Source organism: Oryctolagus cuniculus, chromosome 9, assembly GCF_964237555.1.
Source record: "Oryctolagus cuniculus chromosome 9, mOryCun1.1, whole genome shotgun sequence".
Classification (NCBI taxonomy): domain Eukaryota; kingdom Metazoa; phylum Chordata; class Mammalia; order Lagomorpha; family Leporidae; genus Oryctolagus; species Oryctolagus cuniculus.
The window spans coordinates 129,023,218-129,043,031 of record NC_091440.1 but is presented as its reverse complement, the minus strand read 5'-3'; the positions used below and the strand labels follow the sequence as shown (position 1 = coordinate 129,043,031).

Here is a 19,814-nt window from a genome sequence, read left to right as displayed (position 1 = left end):
TCATCCCAAATTCTTGACCTTAAAACACCTTGAACGTCTTGATGAGACATTCAGGCAGCACCAGTGGTCTCCAGCAGGTCGGACTCAGAAAGAGTACCAGAAAACACAGTATGACCGCTTGCTCACGGGGAGGGCAGGATCCAGGTGACAAACCGGATCCCTGGTGGTCTGCATTATATTCACAGTTGTACTATCTTATTTTTCCTTTGCTTCCTCACTGCCTGGTTAAAATGGAGGAGTGACAATTGAGATGATGAAAACTGAAGTAGATCTCTTTTAAGAACCTAATCTAGCAAAAAGGAAAAGAAATATTGCTTTTGTTATGTATTTTTGTTATGTATTTATAAACATACACCCCAGAGTTTCTCACCCCAGACGCCTGTTTGTCTTGGATATGACGTCACATTAATCCATTTATAGTCAGTTTTTGGAAAAGGTGAGTGATGATATCAAGTTCTCCACACCACGCTTTATGGGCACTAATGACCATTCCCTAAGTAATTGAAGCAAAACCCCATGACACCAGGCGTGTTGGTAAAACGGACTCTCTTCTTGGTCTAACTCTGGTATAGTTTCTAGCAGATGACTGCTATGTCCCTGGAATGACCCCAACCGCCATAAAACTTTCACCTGAGAAAACCTTCAAGTATAAACACCTTCTCTTTCATGACATGTAAATTCGCTACTCCAAACTGTCTCTCTGGACTACAAGCTGTCTCTCTGGAATGCAAACATACAAGCAGATAACTCAGTCATGGGGTAGAAGCGGGGCTTCTCTTGTGTGGTCACCTTGCTCCAATTTGCACAACCAACCCTTGTCATAAAAATACAAGATGTTTGTTTCTTGCCAGGAAAGCCCTTAATTAGCAATCCGAAATGGCCTCATCACAGGACCAAACACCCACTCAAGGCCCTTTAGTGCCTTTCCTGGGCATAACCCAGCATTTTTTTTTAACTTTTATTTAATGAATATAGATTTCCAAAGTACAGCTTATGGAGTACATTGGCTTCCCCCCACCCCCCATGACTTCCCTCCCACCTGCAACACTCCCCTTTCCCGCTCTCTCTCCCCTTCCATTCATATCAAGATTCATTTTCAATTTTCTATATATACAGAAGATCAGTTTAGTATACATTAAGTAAAGAATTCAACAGTTTGCACCCACATAGAAACACAAAGTGAAATATACTGTTTGAGTACTCGTTATAGCATTAAATCTCAATGTACAGTACACTAAGTACACTAAGGACAAAGATCCTACATGAGGAGTAAGTGCACAGTGACTCCTGTTGTTGATTTAACAAATTGACACCCTGTTTATGGCATCAGTAATCTCCCTATGCTCCAGTCATGAGTTTCCAAGGCTATGGAAGCCCCCTGAGTTCTCCGACTCTTATCTTATTTAGACAAGGCTATGGTCAAAGTAGAAGTTCTCTCCTCCCTTTAGAAAAAGTTACCTGCTTCTTTGAAGACCTGTTCTTTCCACTGGGATCTCACTCACAGAGATCTTTCATTTAGGGTTTGGTTTTGTTGTTTTTTGTTTTTTTGTTTTTTTGTTTTTTTTTTTTTTTTTTTGCCACAGTGTCTTGGCTTTCCATGCCTGAAATACTCTCATGGGCTTTTCAGCCAGATCCGAATGCCTTTAGGGCTGATTCTGAGGCCAGAGTGCTGTTTAGGACATCTGCCATTCTATGAGTCTGCTGAGTATCTCACTTCCCATGTTGGATCGCTCTCCCCTTTATTTATTCTATCTGTTAGTATTAGCAGGTACTAGACTTGTTTATGTGCTCCCTTTGACTCTTAGTCCTTTCATTATGATCAATTGTGAACTGAAATTGATCACTTGGACTAGTGAGATGGCATTGGTACATGCCACCTTGATGGGATTGAATTTGAATCCCCTGGTATGTTTCTAACTCTACCATTTGGGGCAAGTCAGCTTGAGCATGTCCCAAATTGTACATCTCTTCCCTCTCTTATTCCCACTCTTATGTTTAACAGGGATCACATTTCAGTTAAATTTCAACACTTAAGAATAACTGTGTGATAATTACAGAATTAAACCAGTCGTATTAAGTAGAACAGACAAAAAAAATACTAAGAGGGATAATGTGTTAAGTTGCTCATTAACAGTCAGGGCTATGCTGATCAAGTCACCATTTCTCATAGTGACCAATTCACTTCAACAGGTTTCCTTTTTGGTGTTCAGTCAGTTGTCACCGATCAGGGAGAACATATGATATTTGTCCCTTTGGGACTGGCTTATTTCACTCAGCATGATGTGTTCCAGATTCCTCCATTTTGTTGCAAATGACTGGATTTCATTGTTTCTTACTGCGGTATAGTATTCTAAAGGGTACATATCCCATAATTTCTTTATCCAGTCTACTGTTGATGGGCATTTAGGTTGTTTCCAGGTCTTGGCTATTGTGAATTGTGCTGCAATAAACATTAGGGTGCAGGCCACTTTTTTGTTTGCCAATTTAAATTCCTTTGGGTAAATTCCAAGGAGTGGGATGGCGGGGTTGAACGGTAGAGTTATCTTCAGGTTTCTGAGGAATCTCCAGACTGACTTCCATAGTGGCTTAACCAATTCGCATTCCCACCAACAGTGGGTTAGTGTCCCTTTTTCCCCACATCCTCGCCGGCATCTGTTGTTGGTAGATTTCTGCATGTGAGCCATTCTAACCGGGGTGAGGTGAAACCTCATTGTGGTTTTGATTTGCATTTCCCTGATTGCTAATGACCTTGAACATTTTTTCATGTGCCTGTTGGCCATTTGGATTTCCTCTTTTGAAAAATGTCTATTGAGGTCCTTGGCCCATCTCTTAAGTGGTTGTTGGTTTTGTTTTTGTGGAGTTTCTTGATCTCTTTGTAGATTCTGGTTATTAACCCTTTATCTGTTGCATAGTTTGCGAATATTTTTTCCCATTCTGTCGGTTGTCTCTTCACTCTCCTGACTGTTTCTTTTGCAATACAGAAACTTCTCAATTTGATGCAATCCCAATAGTTGATTTTGGCTTTGACTGCCTGTGCCTCCCGGGTCTTTTCCAGAAATTCTTTGCCTGTGCCAATATCTTGAAGGGTTTCTCCAATGTTCTCTAGTAACTTGATGGTGTCAGGTCGTAGATTTAGGTCTTTAATCCATGTTGAGTGGATTTTTGTGTAAGGTGTAAGGTAGGGGTCTTGCTTCATGATTCTGCATGTGGAAATCCAGTTTTCCCAGCACCATTTATTGAATAGACTGTCCTTGCTCCAGGAATTGGTTTTAGATCCTTGATCAAATATAAGTTGGCTGTAGATGATTGGGTTGATTTCTGGTGTTTCAATTCTGTTCCATTGGTCTATCCATCTGTTTCTGTACCAGTACCATGCTGTTTTGATTACAAATGCTCTGTAGTATGTCCTGAAATCTGGTATTGTGATGCCTCCGGCTTTGTTTTTGTTGTACAAGATTGCTTTAGTTATTCGAGGTCTCTTTTGCCTCCATATGAATTTCAGCATCATTTTTCCAGATCTGAGAAGAATGTCTTTGGTATCCTGATTGGAATTGCATTGAATCTGTAAATTGCTTTTGGGAGAATGGACATTTTGATGATGTTGATTCTTCCAATCCATGAGCATGGAAGATTTTTCCATTTTTTGGTATCCTCTTCTATTTCTTTCTTTAAGATTTTGTAATTCTCATTGTAGAGATCTTTAACATCCTTGGTTAAGTTTATTCCAAGGTATTTGATTGTTTTTGTAGCTATTGTGAATGGGATTGATCTTAGCAGTTCTTTCTCAGCCATGGCATTGCTTGTGTATACAAAGGAGGTTGATTATTTTTGTGCATTGATTTTATATCCTGCCACTTTGCCAAACTCCTCTATGAGTTCTAATAGTCTCTTAGTAGAGTTCTTTGGATCCTCTAAGCAAAGAATCATATCGTCTGCAAAGAGGGATAGTTTGACTTCTTCCTTCTCAATTTGTATTCCTTTAATTTCTTTTTCTTGTCTGATGCCTCTGGCTAAAACTTCCAGAACTATGTTAAATAGCAGTGGTGAGAGTGGGCATCCCTGTCTGGTGCCAGATCTCAGTGGAAATGCTTCCAACTTTTCCCCATTCAATAGGATGTTGGCCGTGGGTTTTTCATAAATTGCTTTGATTATATTGAGGAATGTTCCTTCTATACCCAATTTGCTTAGAGTTTTCATCATGAAAGGGTGTTGAATTTTATCGAATGCTTTCTCTGCAACTATTGAGATAATCATATGGTTTTTCTTTTGCAGTCTGTTAATGTGGTGAATCACATTGATTGATTTGCGAATGTTGAACCATCCCTGCATACCAGGGATGAATCCCACTTGGTCTGGGTGGATGATTTTCCTGATGTGTTGTTGTATTCTATTGGTGAGAATTTTATTGAGGATTTTTGTGTCTATGTTCATCAGGGATATTGGTCTATAATTTTCTTTCAGTGCTGCATCTTTCTCTGGCTTAGGGATTAAGGTGATGCTGGCTTCATAGAAAGAATTTGGGAGGATTCCCTCTTTTTCGATTGTTCTGAATAGTTTGAGAAGAAATGGAGTTAGTTCTTCTTTAAATGTCTGGTAGAATTCAGCAGTGAATCCATCTGGTCCAGGGCTTTTCTTTGTTGGGAGGGCCTTTATTACTGTTTCAATTTCTGTCTCAGTTATGGGTCTGTTTAGGTTTTCTATGTCTTCCTGGTTCAATTTTGGTAGATTGAATGTGTCCAGGAATCTATCCATTTCTGATAGATTTTCCTGTTTGCTGGCATACAAGTCCTTGTAGTAATTTCTGATGATTCTTTTTATTTCTGTGGTGTCTGTTGTTATGTTTCCTTTTTCATCTCTGATTTTATTGATTTGGGTCTTTTCTCTTCTTTTTTTAGTTAGTTGGGCCAACGGGGTGTCAATTTTGTTTATTTTTTCAAAAAACCAGCTCTTTGCTTGGCTGATTTTTTGTAATTTTTTTTTATTCAATCCTGTTAATTTCTTCTCTGATTTTAATTATTTCTCTTCTCCTACTAGATTTGATAACCCAGCATTTAAAAAGACTCCTACCTTTTCTTTCAGGGGAGTTGAGCTAAGGTTACACGGGGTTCTCTCCAATATTACAGTTCTTGCTGAACAAAATCTAACTGTTAACTAGTGTTCAGGTTTATTTATCTTCCATTTCAGGGTTCAATGAAGGAAACAGATACCATGCTGAGCATTTCAAATAGGAAGAATTTAAACACAGGTCATTAATTATGAAATCACTAGAAGAAGTGGAGATTTGGAGGTAGGGCTCCTAGACTTACTGTCCACACTACAAGCATGTTTTAGAATAAAGACAGCCCTACTAATAATGACTCTGGGATAACAGGTAGAAAGTAGGCCTTTGACAAGCATATGCATACAGGATCAGCTGAAAGTCAGGGAGCCAACACTGTGTCACAATGACACCAGAGAGCTGGTGTTCTGAGTTTTCAAGCAGCTTTCTCTCTACCACCCACATGCCCCTAAAAGTCTCAGACCCACAAAGCCAGAGGCAAGAGAGGCTCAACTCACACCAACTTCTGCCAGAGAGCTCAATCAGGAAGCCAGCCCCTCTTTCTTCTGTCTCCGCATTCTTGCCAGTAGACCTACAACTGACTCTGCAGGTGCAGTGCGTATGGTAGTTCTTCCTCTTCTTCACCATAGAGGGGGATGAAATGCAGTTCAGACAAGGGGTCTATCGCAGCCACCCGGCGGGCTTCTAGGCCCTGATTCTAGTCCTCCACTGCTCGTCAGCCTTGCAGGCAGTGCCCTGAGCCCGAGAGCCCCGCAGGCGTGGCCCAGCTCCCCGGCACAGCGCCTGTTTCCGCCACTTCTGTGCCCTTTTCCTGACCGAGCCCTAGCAGGCTGCAGGCCTCCGTGCTCTCAGCGAAGAAGCCACCACGGAGTGTCACGCCCGGGCCACACGCTGGGGCCTGTCCTGTGGCAGACCTTCCGTCCCTACAGGGGCCTCGGAGGACTTGGGTTCCAGGTGCCCTGCGACAGGAATGTACCCCCGAGTAAATGACGGTACTCGTCTTGAAAACGTGATGGCTGCGCTCTCCGTATCCCCGCTGCACCAAGTGCCCGTTCATTGCTTCCTGGTGCAAGACAATGGCTCTTCCGGGCTCCCTGGCCTGCAGATGGTGCGGCTGTGACTGTCATAGCCATCACTGAGCCCTATTTCTTTAGCTTAAAAAAAGAAACCTTCTTTTTACAATAAATACATTTTCTTTCTATTTCCTTTCATTTCTTAGCTCTATTTATCATATTACAGTCAATAAATATTTGTCAAGTAAATGAATTAATGGCCCTGCTCTCTCTTTTATCTGACCGTGAGCCTGTTCTTAAGCATACTAACTAGTTTTGATTAGAGCTTGTTTTACAATAATTATTCAACTTATTTCAGATTTTTTATTACTTTCATAGGTCCAGAAGTTAGGCTTTCTCTCAAATCTCTACCTCCTGCTTCTCTCCCACCACCCCTAAACTCTAAAGCATGTATTTCTTGGCATATTTTGCCCATGTGTTCATTTTTAATCAGTGAGTTAAGCACCATGTTATAAAAATTTTTTTTTCAAAATTGAGAAATAATTGTGTGAAGAATTTTTCTTCAATTTGAAGAAAAAATTAGGACTCAATCATATGTTTTGCACTTTAGATTTCCTAAAAATTTTTTGCGGTTCCCCAGAGAAACATTACATTCCCATAATAAAAATAATAAGAATAAAGACTGTGTTTGAGCAAGCTCAGACTTTCTGTGTTTGTTCACAGTCTATCTGGAGCCCCTTCTTGGTAAATCCAGACTAAATCTCTGTGGTTTATGAGTCCCTAGCCAAACTGATAATAAAAATTGTTTATGCCTCTCTCCAGAAGGTCTGACTGCTTTACCTAAGTGACCTCCATAGGCGGAGTGTCAGTGGTGGTGGTGGTTACTGTTTCTAACCACTGTCTCTAAATCAGAAGACAAGAAAGAATAATAAATTAACATTTATTAAATGCCTAAATGGCATGAGCAGGGCCAGCATATGGTATTACTGGTAAAGCTGACACCTGGGATACCCTACACCCCATATTGAAGCCAATTCATGTCCTGGCTGCTCCATTTCCCATCCATCTCCCTGCTAATGGCCTAAGAAAAGCATCAGAGAATGGCCCAAGTACTTGGGCCCCTGGCACCTATGTGGGAGACCTGGAAGAAGCTCCTGGCTCCTGGCTTCAGCCTGGCCCAGCACTGGGGCCATCTGGGGAATGAACCAGGCAGATGGAAGACCTATTTGTCTTTCCCTCTCTCTGTGTAACCCTGACTTTCCAATAAATAAATCTTTTTAAAAAATGAAAAGTCTATGAGCCACTTGACATATGCTACCTCCTTTAATTTTTATACTACGAAGCACATATTATTATACCCACATTATAGATGAGGAAAATGAAGTTTAAAAAGGAAAATAACTTGACCAAGATCTTATAGATACTAAATGTCAAATCTCTAATTCAAGTCCACATCTAATCCAACTCCAAAATTTGTGCTTCTGCTCTAAAAATCTCCATATGAAGTCTGAAATGTTGCTCAACTCAGAGCATCATGGCATGGATTTTTCAGTACAGTGCAGCTTTTCCTATTTCATGCTTCATAATGACAAAATTTCACCCTGATCATCTGAGTAGATGGATTCATCCTTCCTTAAAATAAAAATCGGAACCTAAATTGCTGCTCTTCAAAGTAGGCCTTATTCCTGCCTATGGAAATTGGTTGCCCACTGGAAGAACAAGACGTGATCATTGCTCCAGTTGAATTATGTTCACTAATCTGCAAGATTTTTCTGAGCATTTAACATAAGCTAATAGTACAAACCAATTAACAAAATGAGATTACACTCAAAGATTGTAAAGCTAAACACCATTCCCAGGAAATGCAAATATTAGTAATTGGGGTTTTAAGTAGAACAAACTTTAAACCAAAGGAGGTATAGGGACACACATAGCAAGCAAAAGTCAGCTTTCTGACAAAACTATTTTGGCAGAAAGTATCTAAGTATGCAGATAAGTCTTCCCCCCTCGCCACCAATATTAGACCACCCTTTAAACACCTTTGTTTCTGATTTTGAATGAAAACATCAAATATGAAAGTTTTCAACAGAGCCAACATCAGCCGGCACTCAACAACCTTTGCAGACAACTGCTCTAGGTGTTTGTTAGCGACCATCATGAAGAGGAAACAAAGTAATGGAGTCAAATGTTTGGAAGCATTTGCTTCACAGAGAAGCATCTTGAGTTGTCTCTAGCAAGACCTGAGCTTGCTTGCTCAGTTGCAGAATCCCTTGAATCAGAAGGATTGTCTTATGAGAGTGGAAAATAAATTACATAACTAATAAGGCAACCACGAGTCAAACTGACATTTAACCAAGAATTGTTTACATAAACCAGTAATGGACCCCTATTGTATAAAATGCAATCACAGAGGAACTAAGGCAGGCAAAAGAAGGCTGCTAAACAAAAAGCCTAATTTGAGACTAATTATACAAAAGTAGGAAATCCAAATTAACCACCTTGTCCATGGTGCTATATTTGACAGGTTTAAGAAAAAAAAAAGTATTGGATCAGTGGGGCACCGCTAAGGAATACATTGTAAACTATGAAGAGATGAAAATTAATGAGGGTGCTCTTCAGGCACTAGTGTAGAAATATCTCAAAAACAAAAGGGTACAAACCAATGTAAACCATGTAATCATTTTTAAAAGAAAACTAGGATAAATACTACAAACACAAATGTGTTGAGATTGTATTTACATAAAATACTTCTGAAAGAAAACCTGGGGACCTCCAGGGAGAACTGGGTGGCTCGGGGAGTGGGTGCGACAGAGGCTTTTCACTATGAATTTCCTTGTGCATTTTAAGTTAAACTAGTGTTCCTCAATCCTACAATAAAAAACTGAGACCAAAAGCAACATTAGTGCCAGTTCTAAGGTTAATGACTCTAACATGTTTAATTGTCCTAAATAAAAGGATGACAAATAAGCACGTGCCTTGACCCAGGAATTCCCCAGCTAGAAACTTTCCCTGTAGACACATTCTAAACTAAAAATCCAAAAAAAAAAAAAAAAAAAAAATCAGTATTGCAATGTTATTAACAGGAGAAACTTGAGAGAACGTGAAAGAGTATTAACAATTGCTTATGTAAAAACCTAAAGGATCACCCATCTACTGAATTTGATTAGCAAAGGGAAGAGCGTGTTACAAGACGCTCCTGCATTGGACCAGCTGCATCCCTGAAAACAGTGTTTGCATTTGGCAAGTGAGGCTTCTAAGCGCTTCCTACTTTGTGAGTCAAGTACAAATTGCAACACAATGGATCGTCAAGCCACATAGCCATAAGGCCTCCATGGCATGGATGTTTAGTTGTGTTTTTTTGTTTGTTTGTTTGTTTGTTTTTGACAGGCAGAGTGGACAGTGAGAGAGAGAGAGAAAGTTCACCTCCAATGGCCGCCGCGGCTGGCGCACCGCGCTGATCCGATGGCAGGAGCCAGGTGCAGGGTGCAGGGCCCAAGCACTTGGGCCATCCTCCACTGCACTCCCTGGCCACAGCAGAGAGCTGGCCTGGAAGAGGGGCAACTGGGACAGAATCCGGCGCCCCAACCGGGACTAGAACCCGGTGTGCCAGCGCCGCAGGCGGAGGATTAGCCTAGTGAGCCGCAGCGCCGGCCGGATGTTTAGTTTCAATAAGGACGCAACAGCAATCTCATAGCTGCTCTCCAAAAATGGCATACCCAACAAGTGTGTCATGGAATTCTTCTATATGTTCCAGAGACTCACAGCCAACAGTGACTGGGCTGATGCTGTGACACAGGTTAAGCCACCCTCTGTGGCACCCATATCCCATATGGGCGTGGTTCCCAGGGCTGACTGCTCCACGTTGAATCCATCTCCCTTCTAATGCACCTGGGAAAGCAGTGGAAGATGGTCCAAGTGCTTGGGCCCCTGCATCCATATAGGAGACCCGGATGAAGCTCCTGTCTCCTGGCTTCAGACCAGCCCAGCTTTAGCCACTCCAGCGATTGTGGCCAACTAGGGAGTGAACCAGTGGATTGGTGAAGATTCTCTCTCTCTCTCTCTCTCTCTCTCTCTTTCTCTCTCTGTAAGTCTGCCTTTCAAATAAAATAAATAAATGTTAAAAAAAAAAAAAAAAAAAAACCACAGTTACCAGGGTTCTATGTGCCAGGGGTGCTGATACTCTCCCCAGGTCAGACTGTTTCCTCTATCATTAATGGGGTGGGGAAGCACAAGCATGTAATATGTCAGTTCATGCCATACATTTATATGTAGCAGCAACAGAAGCAATGCATTAAACTGGCCCACAGGATCCGGATCAAAGGTTATGCTGTTTCCATTCCCTACTATGAACCTTGTGCAAACTGCTTCCACGGAATCCAGCAGCCCCTCGTCCTGCATAATGGGCAGGGCATTTACTTGGACTTCACCATCCCTCAGAGCCATCCAAGTTTAAGGCCCTCTCTTTCCCAGTTCCTCAGCATATCTGGATGGCTTCAAATGGTCTTTGATCCTGATGGTGGACATGGAGATCCCAGCCCCACACAGCGAAGGTCAGGTAAAAGAGGAGAAAGGAATTAATGGACACAAGGGGAATGGATGTCTCTATGCCAGGAAACAAGGCACTTTTACTTTCAGTTTTGAGTGGCACAGCAGGGTTTGTGGCTCTTCCAAAAGAACTTCGGTGCTTCTGCTTGACCCAAAGCACTGCACAGGGGGCATCTACAACTGACCCCATCTATTTCAGCTTTAGGGACCCCTTCCTTGTCTCAGAAGCCATGACTACTGGCTGGGGTCATGGGGTTTATGGTTTTTGGATCACTCAGGCTTCACAGTAACAGCAGCAATTTTAAGGAATATACCTTACTCCAAGGGGTCTCTGCCTTTGCCTGAGTAAGATCTCTCACTTTTTGTGCCGGTTTCAGGACACGAGCTATAGGAGTTGCCCAGCTGGGGGGCTTGATCGCGAGGATTTATTTCACTCCCACTTTCCAGCAGCTCCCCTGTTCAGCATGATAAACACACTTGGGGACGGGAAGAGCCCAAACACAAGCCGATGCTTCCCTGGTGGCTTCCCATGGGAATCTGTCTGGCTCGTGGATGTTCCCCCTGGCTGCAAGAAGCTAAAGCTCCCTGATAGCAGCCATCACAGAAAACAGCTGAGATATTTATCATCACCTCCAGATGGTTCTTAGGTCGGGAAGATAAACTGAAAACCAGCTAGCTGTTGCCATTCTCCCTTCGCAAGCGTTGAGCAGCCTGGCCTCTCCTCTCCCAAGGAACCAAAGTCCTAACAATCCACCTCGTTGCTGCCTATAGCAGTCACAGATTTCTCTTTCAGCTCCCTCTGAGATGCTGAGTGATTACAGAATACGTCACAAGAATCACATGTACACCCACACATCTGCAGACCCAGTGGAGGGTACTTCTTCAAACGTTACCTGAAAGGGACTGGGGACTTCTGCACACCCAGCACAAGGCCTCGCACTGGCTGTTACAGTGGGTTTCCTTGAGGCTAACCAGCAGAGTGACAGAGAGTTTCCGCACCCACAGAGAGAGCCAACAGAACACACTTTCAACAGTCTTTGGAGCTACTTCCGGGTACTTGGCCAACAAGCACCTTGCAGATTCCTCCTGTTAACAGCAATAACAGGGAAGAGGCCAGCTTGCCACACAATTCTCTTCAATGTTGGACTCCGATTCCCATGAACTTCCTTCAAACCCTGTTAACCAACCCAGAAAGCCTCCATTCCTCTTCATCGTGAACGATAGGTCCTCATCCCCAGCCCACCCTGACTGCCCCGACTGTCAGGAACAGTCTGACCATCTGTCAGGGTCTGAGATCTCTCGCTAGTCGCAAGATAACAAGTTAACCTGCTGAGTATCATGGATGCTTGCAGAAGACGCAAGACGGCGATGTCAGAGACAGAGGACGGGGTGGGATGGGGAAAGGCAGGAGAGGTGTCTAGGACCCACATTCCAGGAGGCTCAGATCATGTGCGTGCACATCAGGCCTAGAAAGGAGTGTCTCCTTGAATTTTTCACCCCACGTGACACCCCATTCACAGCCCTGCGAGTGACTTTATTACACCCCCAGCATTTACTACACAGCCAGAGAACCAGCATTTTCTTGTGCCAAGTTTCCAATTCCCAACAGACTTTTTTTGAAATATGAATTCAAATGTGCTTTTTAAATTAAGCCAAACTAATCCTCAGGGAAGCTTGCATATTTGGGGCCTATTCCATTAAACAGGACAAAGGAGGAATCATCTTGACCCTGAGCCCCATACCAGTCTCTGGACCTAATCTTGGCCCTGGAACAGAGGTAGATAAAAAACCATTGTAAAAAGCACAGCACCAAGTCAGTCTTGGGACGAATCCTATTCTGACCTTAGGTAGCAGTCTGTCACTAAGTCTTGTTTGATAACTGAGGCTTTGATCTGTACTCCTGGTCTTCAATCACTGAAATTCCTAAGTGGCCCTCCAATTTTTGGAAGACTTATCTTTGTCTTACAGTTGAACCCAAATTTCCAGTATTCTCCCAGTTATTTCACACTAATTACCAACTTCCTTGACAAACATGACCTATACCTGCTGATTAGCACTCTGTTGCTTGTTTGCCCTTTTCTACTTGACTAGCTGTATTAACTTCAGTCAAACTGTGTAATGGTATTCTTATCCTCCCTGTGTCTCCTCCGATTGTAAACTGATACTCAAATCTACATTCTTACCTTCCCTACTATGTACCTCTTTGTATCTAAAATAATTCACCCATGACCTTAATCCCTGGCTCAAATCTGCCCCCCCCCCACACACACACACTTCAACAATTACAAATTTGCTTTGTTGATTTTTCTAATCATCTAATTTACTTAAATTTATTGCCTATAAAATTTAGGGATCCCTTCCTGGCTAAACAAGAAGCAAATGAAGTTCACTGTCAGAAACAGTAGTTCAATTCCGCTCTATACAGTGCTAAGCACTACAGCACCGTTAAACAAGTACCTTGTCCCAAACTCTCTATTTACATTATTGACAAATTACCTCTCTGATTCCTGGTTTCCAAATCTCTCCTGATAACAGGATCATGGTCAGATCAATCTTTACCTACACTTAGGACTTGTTATTTCTTTTCATTCCTGCAGACCTCCAAAATTCACAGTTGATCTTCTGCCTCTCTAACTCAAATATACAGGCACATTTGCTCTCCAGGTTCCTATTTGATTTTCTGCTAATAGACACTGCTGACTCATTTCCTCTGTGTATCCCTCTATCAGCTTTTACTCCTCACCCAATACGACCAATATGAGTGTATTGCATGGTATTGAGACTCGAGTTCAAATATCAACTTCCTTTTCCTACAAATACCACACAACGATCAAACTTGTGGTGAATGAGTGGTTTAATAGGGGAATCAAGTAAAGCAAGACATGAGAATTGCATTATATCTGAGATTGTTGGCACTGTGCTAAGGCGTTCAAATTTCATTTGTTCTACAGGAAAACACATAGAGGAAGAACAGTAAGCACAACTGGAAGCCAGAAGCCTGGATGTGGGTCTTGCTTCTGCCACACTTCTGTTAACATAATCATCTCCTCATTAAAATCTTCAAGTTTTGGGAAATGGCCAAGCTTATGGTACAAAATGTTTAAAATTTGTAAAATCTGAAAGCTCAAATTTTATCACTGGCAACAAACACTTGAAGTAACAAGCTCACATTATTAATTTTGTAAAAATGTCTGTAAAGCAACTACATTTGAATAACCATAGTTTTCCTACCATTTTTTCCAGTAAATATGTTCCATGAGAAAGAGGTTAGTTCGGCTCACAAAGCAAACACTGGCACAAGAACTTTCTCTCAGCAGATCATCGTCCTACATGATCCATCAGAAGAAGGGCTTTGTCCATCCTCCGCTGTCACACAGCACACGAAAAATACTCAAAAGTTGAGGCTTAGTGAAATTAATCATTAATCATTTTTACTACTTCATCAAAAGCATTCTCAAGTGAGCTCATTTTTTAACTGTCAGTGCCTGGCAAAGATGAATAAAATAGCTATAGGACAGATTGGTGCTGTTGTCCTCTGTGAGCTTCTTGTGGGGCACACAGATTAAAAACACAGCAAGACTTTTGAGGTCAAATTAGTTTTTATTAGGCAGGTGGAGACTGCCCTCTCACATGGCAAATCCGGAGAAGGCAGCCCCAAGTTGCAGTTGTAGGGCATTTTTAAAGGCAGAAACTACAAGTTGGTGGCTTGGCCGTTATCAAGCAAGCAAGCAAGCAAGCAAAGAATTACAGAAGTCAGAAATCTGCCAGTTACAGCCGGATGAGCAGACCACTCTCTATAACTTGTTTCTCTCAAGGGAACAGTCCCTTCTCCGAAGCAACCAAGCAAGATAACCTATAACCACTCGGGCATGCTATGACCTGTGAGAAAATTTTAAACTTCAAGCCACCCTGCTTTGTTGCATTAGGAAAAAAAAAAAAAAAGTCAACATACTGGAAAAGATAAATAAATTCTTAGTAAGATTTTAAAAACAGATTTGACCACAGGGACTCCCTGGTATCAAAACATGTAGGATTGATAGCAATGTGTGTTTTCTATAAGGATTAGGAAACGCCTCCTAAAAAATAGTTTTTCCTAAGAAAAAAAGGGACTCAAGTGGCAATTTTGTTTAGAGCAATGATTCTGAATGCAGATGAGTAGATCACCCCAATTGTCATCAAGGCCACCGTTCCTTGGACCTATGTCTGACTTCTAGCTTGAGGGCATTGTCAGAATAAATCTAGAAATATTTTACAGAGAGTTTTCACTAAATTCCTCTCTAGACATGAAAAGGAGTGGTTTTAGCTACGCTGAAGGCCTGAGACTGTAACAATAGCAGGCCTTCTGTGCAAGTACAGAATTCTTGACATTAGCTGGCAACCTTGGCTGAAACATTAAGAATATTTGGTGTCATTCATTACCCCTGGGAGGCACATCAGCAGCCTCGCCTTTGGGTTTTTTACTCTTATGGATCATCTGTACTTGGGGAACTGAACGCGCTGTGGGGGTCACCTGCTGAGCTGCCTACGGGGTTCACAACAAGACCATCTCCACCTGAGCTGGAGTAAGAGATGGAGATGGAGCCAGGATACAGGGGTGGTCCTCGGGGACGCCTTCCTGGAAAGCATGACGCAGAGGCCCTGGAGAGAAGCCCTCACCGTCTTGGTGAGTCATTTAAAACAGGACTGGTGGGCCGGCGCCGCGGCTCACTAGGCTAATCCTCCGCCTAGCGGCGCCGGCACACCAGGTTCTAGTCCCGGTAGGGGCGCCGGATTCTGTCCCGGTTGCCCCTCTTCCAGGCCAGCTCTCTGCTGTGGCCAGGGAGTACAGTGGAGGATGGCCCAGGTGCTTGGGCCCTGCACCCCATGGGAGACCAGGAAAAGCACCTGGCTCCTGGCTCCTGCCATCGGATCAGCGCGGTGCGCCGGCCGCAGCGCGCTGGCCGCGGCGGCCATTGGAGGGTGAACCAACGGCAAAGGAAGACCTTTCTCTCTGTCTCTCTCTCTCACTGTCCACTCTGCCTGTCAAAAAAAAAAAAAAAAAAAAAAAAAGATAAAACAGGACTGGTGGCCGGCACCAGGACTCACTAGGCTAATCCTCCACCTGCGGCACCGGCACACCGGGTTCTAGTCCCGGTCAGGGCACTGGTTCTGTCCCGGTTGCCCCTCTTCCAGGCCAGCCCTCTGCTGTGGCCCGGGAGTGCAGTGGAGGATGGCCCAAGTGCTTGGGCCCTGCACCCCATGGGAGACCAGGAGAAGCACCTGGCTCTTGGTTTCAGATGGGCGCAGCGCGCCGGCCGCAACGCACCGGCTATAGTGGCCACTTGCGGGGTGAACCGACGGAAAAAGGAAGACCTTTCTCTCTGTTTCTCTCTCTCTCACAGTCTAATTCCGCCTGTCAAAAAATAAATAAAAAATAAAAAATAAACAGGACTGGGTTCCTCACGGATGTAAAAGCAGCCAAAAAAGTCATGCTTTAAGGCATTAGTCTTCTTCCCTGGGTGATAAAGCCCAGGAAATGACTGATTATTAGGTGTAAACATGAAAGTTAATCTTCTAATTATACTTATTTTCCCTAGAAATTGGTTTTATGTAAAATCTATTTTAATATTGATCCATTGGTTTAATTATTAATCAGGAAAAACAAAAATTCTTTTTTTAAAAAAAGATCTATCTATTTATTTGAAGGCAGTGTTAACAGAGAGGCAGAGGCAGAGAGAGAGAGAGAGAGAGAGAGAGAGAGAGAGAGAGAGGTCTTCTATCCACTGGTTCACTCCCCAGATGGCCACAACGGCCAGAGCTGCGCTGATCCAAAGCCAGGAGCCAGGAGCTTCTTCCATGTCTCCCACGTGGGTGCAGGAGCCCAAGGACCTGGGCCATCCTCCAGTGCTCTCCCAGGCCATAGCAGAGAGCTGAATTGGAAGTGGAATAGCCGGGATTCAAACTAGTACCCATATGGGATGCCAGCCCTGCAGGCAGTGGCTTTACCCACTACACCACAGTGCCGGCCCCCTCTTTCTTTCTTAAAAAAAAAGATAACTTTCTATGTTTTTATTTCATCCTCAAAGATTCCATCTGTATCTTATCACTGCTGGGGATCAAGCATCACTACAAAGCCTGATGTTTTAGATATCTATTTCTACTCAACATAATATTAACATTTGGATTTAAGTTACTTTGTGATGTTTAATGATGTTTAAAAAACAACTTTATTCTATTTTACAAAAAATATTTTACATAACCACTGGAAAGGTCAGGAACCTGACCACAAGCAAAATATAAAAATTATACTCTGTTCTGTATACTCTGTTTCAAATAAAGATGTGTTAAACACATGATTTACTCAAAGTTACAAAACTGAAGAAGATGAACTAACTCATGTAAAATAGATACTGAGTACTTACAAAATTTGCATTATTGTCTATCATTTTATAAAAACATGTCACAAACAGAAATCTATCCTCTTTCTCCCCATTCCCATAAATCTGCTGCCATATTAGCTTTGTTGCCATTCCTCAGAAATGCCAAACTTGTTCCTACCTAAGAGATTTTGCACATGTAATTCTCCTTGTATGAGTTAGACAAATGCATTACTACATAATGAGTTACCCCTGAAACTTCATAATTCACATATTGCACAGTCCCTGTAGGCCAGCATTGCAGAGCAGGCTTAGCTGGGCGGCCTGGCTCCGAGTATCCTGCAACAGTGCAGTAAGTGTCAGACAGGGCTGCCATCAACCGAAGGCTTGAGGAGCTGGAGGGTCCACTTGCAAGACGGCTCAGCCACATGGCTGGCAAGCTGGAATCGGCTGTTGGCAGGAGGCCTCAGCTCCCTGCCATGTGGCTTGCCCTGTAGCACCGCTTTGAGGGTCCTCATGATATGGCAGCTGACTTCTCCCAGAGGACGTTTCAGATCAAGACGGAAGCAGCAATGTGTTAATGTCCTAAGCGCAGAATTTGTGTGCCATTGCTTCGCCTATATTCTACTGGTCAGAGACCAATGCTGACACGTGGGAGTAACTACACAAAGGCATAAGTACCAGGAGGCAGGGACCACTACCAGGGGCCCTGTTCTCAGACACTGTACTTTTCCCCACCTCACTATTTCAAGTCTTGCTGAATGTGACTTCCTCAGGTCTTTCTACCTTTTAAATCAGATGGCCTTTGCCCTCCTACTTTCTATCCCGTTGCCCAACATTACTTTTATACCACACATCCATGCCTGAAATTACTTTATGTGCTTACATGTTGAAGTTTTTAATCATCTATCCTCCAAGCTTCATGGTGAGAAAAACTTTATCTACCTGGTTTAGAAGGCAGACCAATCACCACACATAGTGCCCAGCCCAAAAGAGGCACCCGGTAACTACTTTTTTAATAAATGAATGGTTTTTGAAGCAGTAGTAATGAATTTAATTTACACTCAGCTGTTCATGTTGTTGCACAGTTTAGCATTTACAATTCTTTATTGCAATTCTATCAAAGAGAGTACTTAAAAATAAATGTAGGGTATGCATTGTAGCACAGTGGGTTAAGCCATACACTGGGGTACCTTCATCATATATCAGAGTGTCAGTTCAAGTCCCAGTTCCTCCACTTCTGATCCAGCTTCCATACTTCTGGGAAGGCAGCAGATGATGGCCCACGGACCTGGCTCCAAGCCACCCATGTGGTAGACCCATCTGGAGTTCTGGGTTCCTGGCTTCAGCCTGGTCCAACCTATTACAGGCATTTGGGGGGTAAATCAGCAGCAAGGTTTCTGTCTTTCTGTCCCTCTGTTACTCTACTTTTCAAAAAATAAATCTTTCTAAAAGAAAGAAAAAAAGAAATGTAGATGGACAGAGATGTCAATACTGGAAGGGCTTAATCTCATCAAATGGCATCGCTTAAGTATTTAATGCTTCTGGATCATGGAGCTTTTTATTATTTGAGGACCCGATGGGTGTATTCATCATCCATCATTTTTCTCAAATAAAGAAGGCAGATGTATGCTTGTTTTAAATAGACAAATGTCAGTTCCCGCTACTGACCCCGCCCTCTCACCTGCACCTCTCCAGGTGGTGAAATTGCGGCTTGCCCTTTCCCTGCCAAGAAGAACATAATCAAAGTTAAAGCCTAAAACTGAAATTCCACCTAAAATACTGCGATTGGTACTCTGCACAAAGAATGACTGGAAATGGTCTGTCAGATGCTCATTTACGCAAAGTCATTTGCACCTATGCAATTAGATTATAATGACGGTAATCTGTTCAGACTAATAGTGCTCATTGCAAATGTAATTATTCTAGCTTTAATCCATCTTAATTGAGTAGGAGAGCAGAAATGGGTAGGTTGGTCAGTAAATGAACCTTAAGATCAAAGTAAGCAAAGAGTCAGTCAGTACATGGACCTCTGAGTTCAAAGTAAACTAAAGGATGCCCATTCTAAAGTGCATTGCCAAAAAAATTAAATGGAATCATTAAAATGAAAAGAATACCAGAGATATCTAGGTCTCCAACACAATACTCAACTCTATTTGAACTACAACAGTGATGGAGATCTCCTTTCCCCAAGATATTTTTTTATGCAGGATCAAATGCCCTTTTATGGTAAACCAAAATAATCCTCCGAAAGTTTCCACATCTGGGGCCTAGCTCTATTCCATCAAACATGACAAAATACAGCTAATCTTTCTATTCCTTGACAGTCTTTTTTTAACTTTTCATTTATTTTTATTTTTTAGTGAAAACAAGAAATATACTAGTGATATGGTTCATTTCTTCTTCAAGCATGTAGAAGATAAAAGTACTAGCAATCCTTGTTTAGTTTTACAGAGTAATTCTACTAGTAGTACTCAAACTTCTTAGGAACACGGAAGTCAAGTACATAATCACTAGGGCAAGAACTATAAAGACAATAAAGCCATATTTTTCATTTTAAGACTGCTCTCACAGAACTTAGCCACAATTTGCAAAAGCCTAAGACTCTTCGAAGATCACATTATTCAAGTTACATTTCTGAGAATAAAGCTATATATGAACAGAGACCAGAACAATCTAATCTATTGAATATCCACAGAATTCTTCACAGTATTTTTGTACATGTTCTCAATTACAAGCAAAAAGCAGGCCTGTAAACATCAAATTTGAAATTAAGTAGAAATGGAGAAAGGAATAGGATTTTACTCAAAGTGAAAAAGGAACATATATCATTAATTTTCC

General features: G+C 42.3%; 1 long non-coding RNA gene across 1 annotated transcript in view; it reads right to left on the bottom strand.

Moving 5' to 3' along the window:
- Positions 1-18,655: 18,655 nt before the first annotated feature.
- Positions 18,656-19,814, bottom strand: part of LOC103348950 (uncharacterized) — a 77,903-nt gene continuing 76,744 nt past the window's right edge. The window contains exon 4 of the long non-coding RNA XR_011379072.1: positions 18,656-18,698. This is a non-coding gene — a long non-coding RNA (uncharacterized lncRNA). The remainder of the gene's footprint in view (positions 18,699-19,814) is intronic.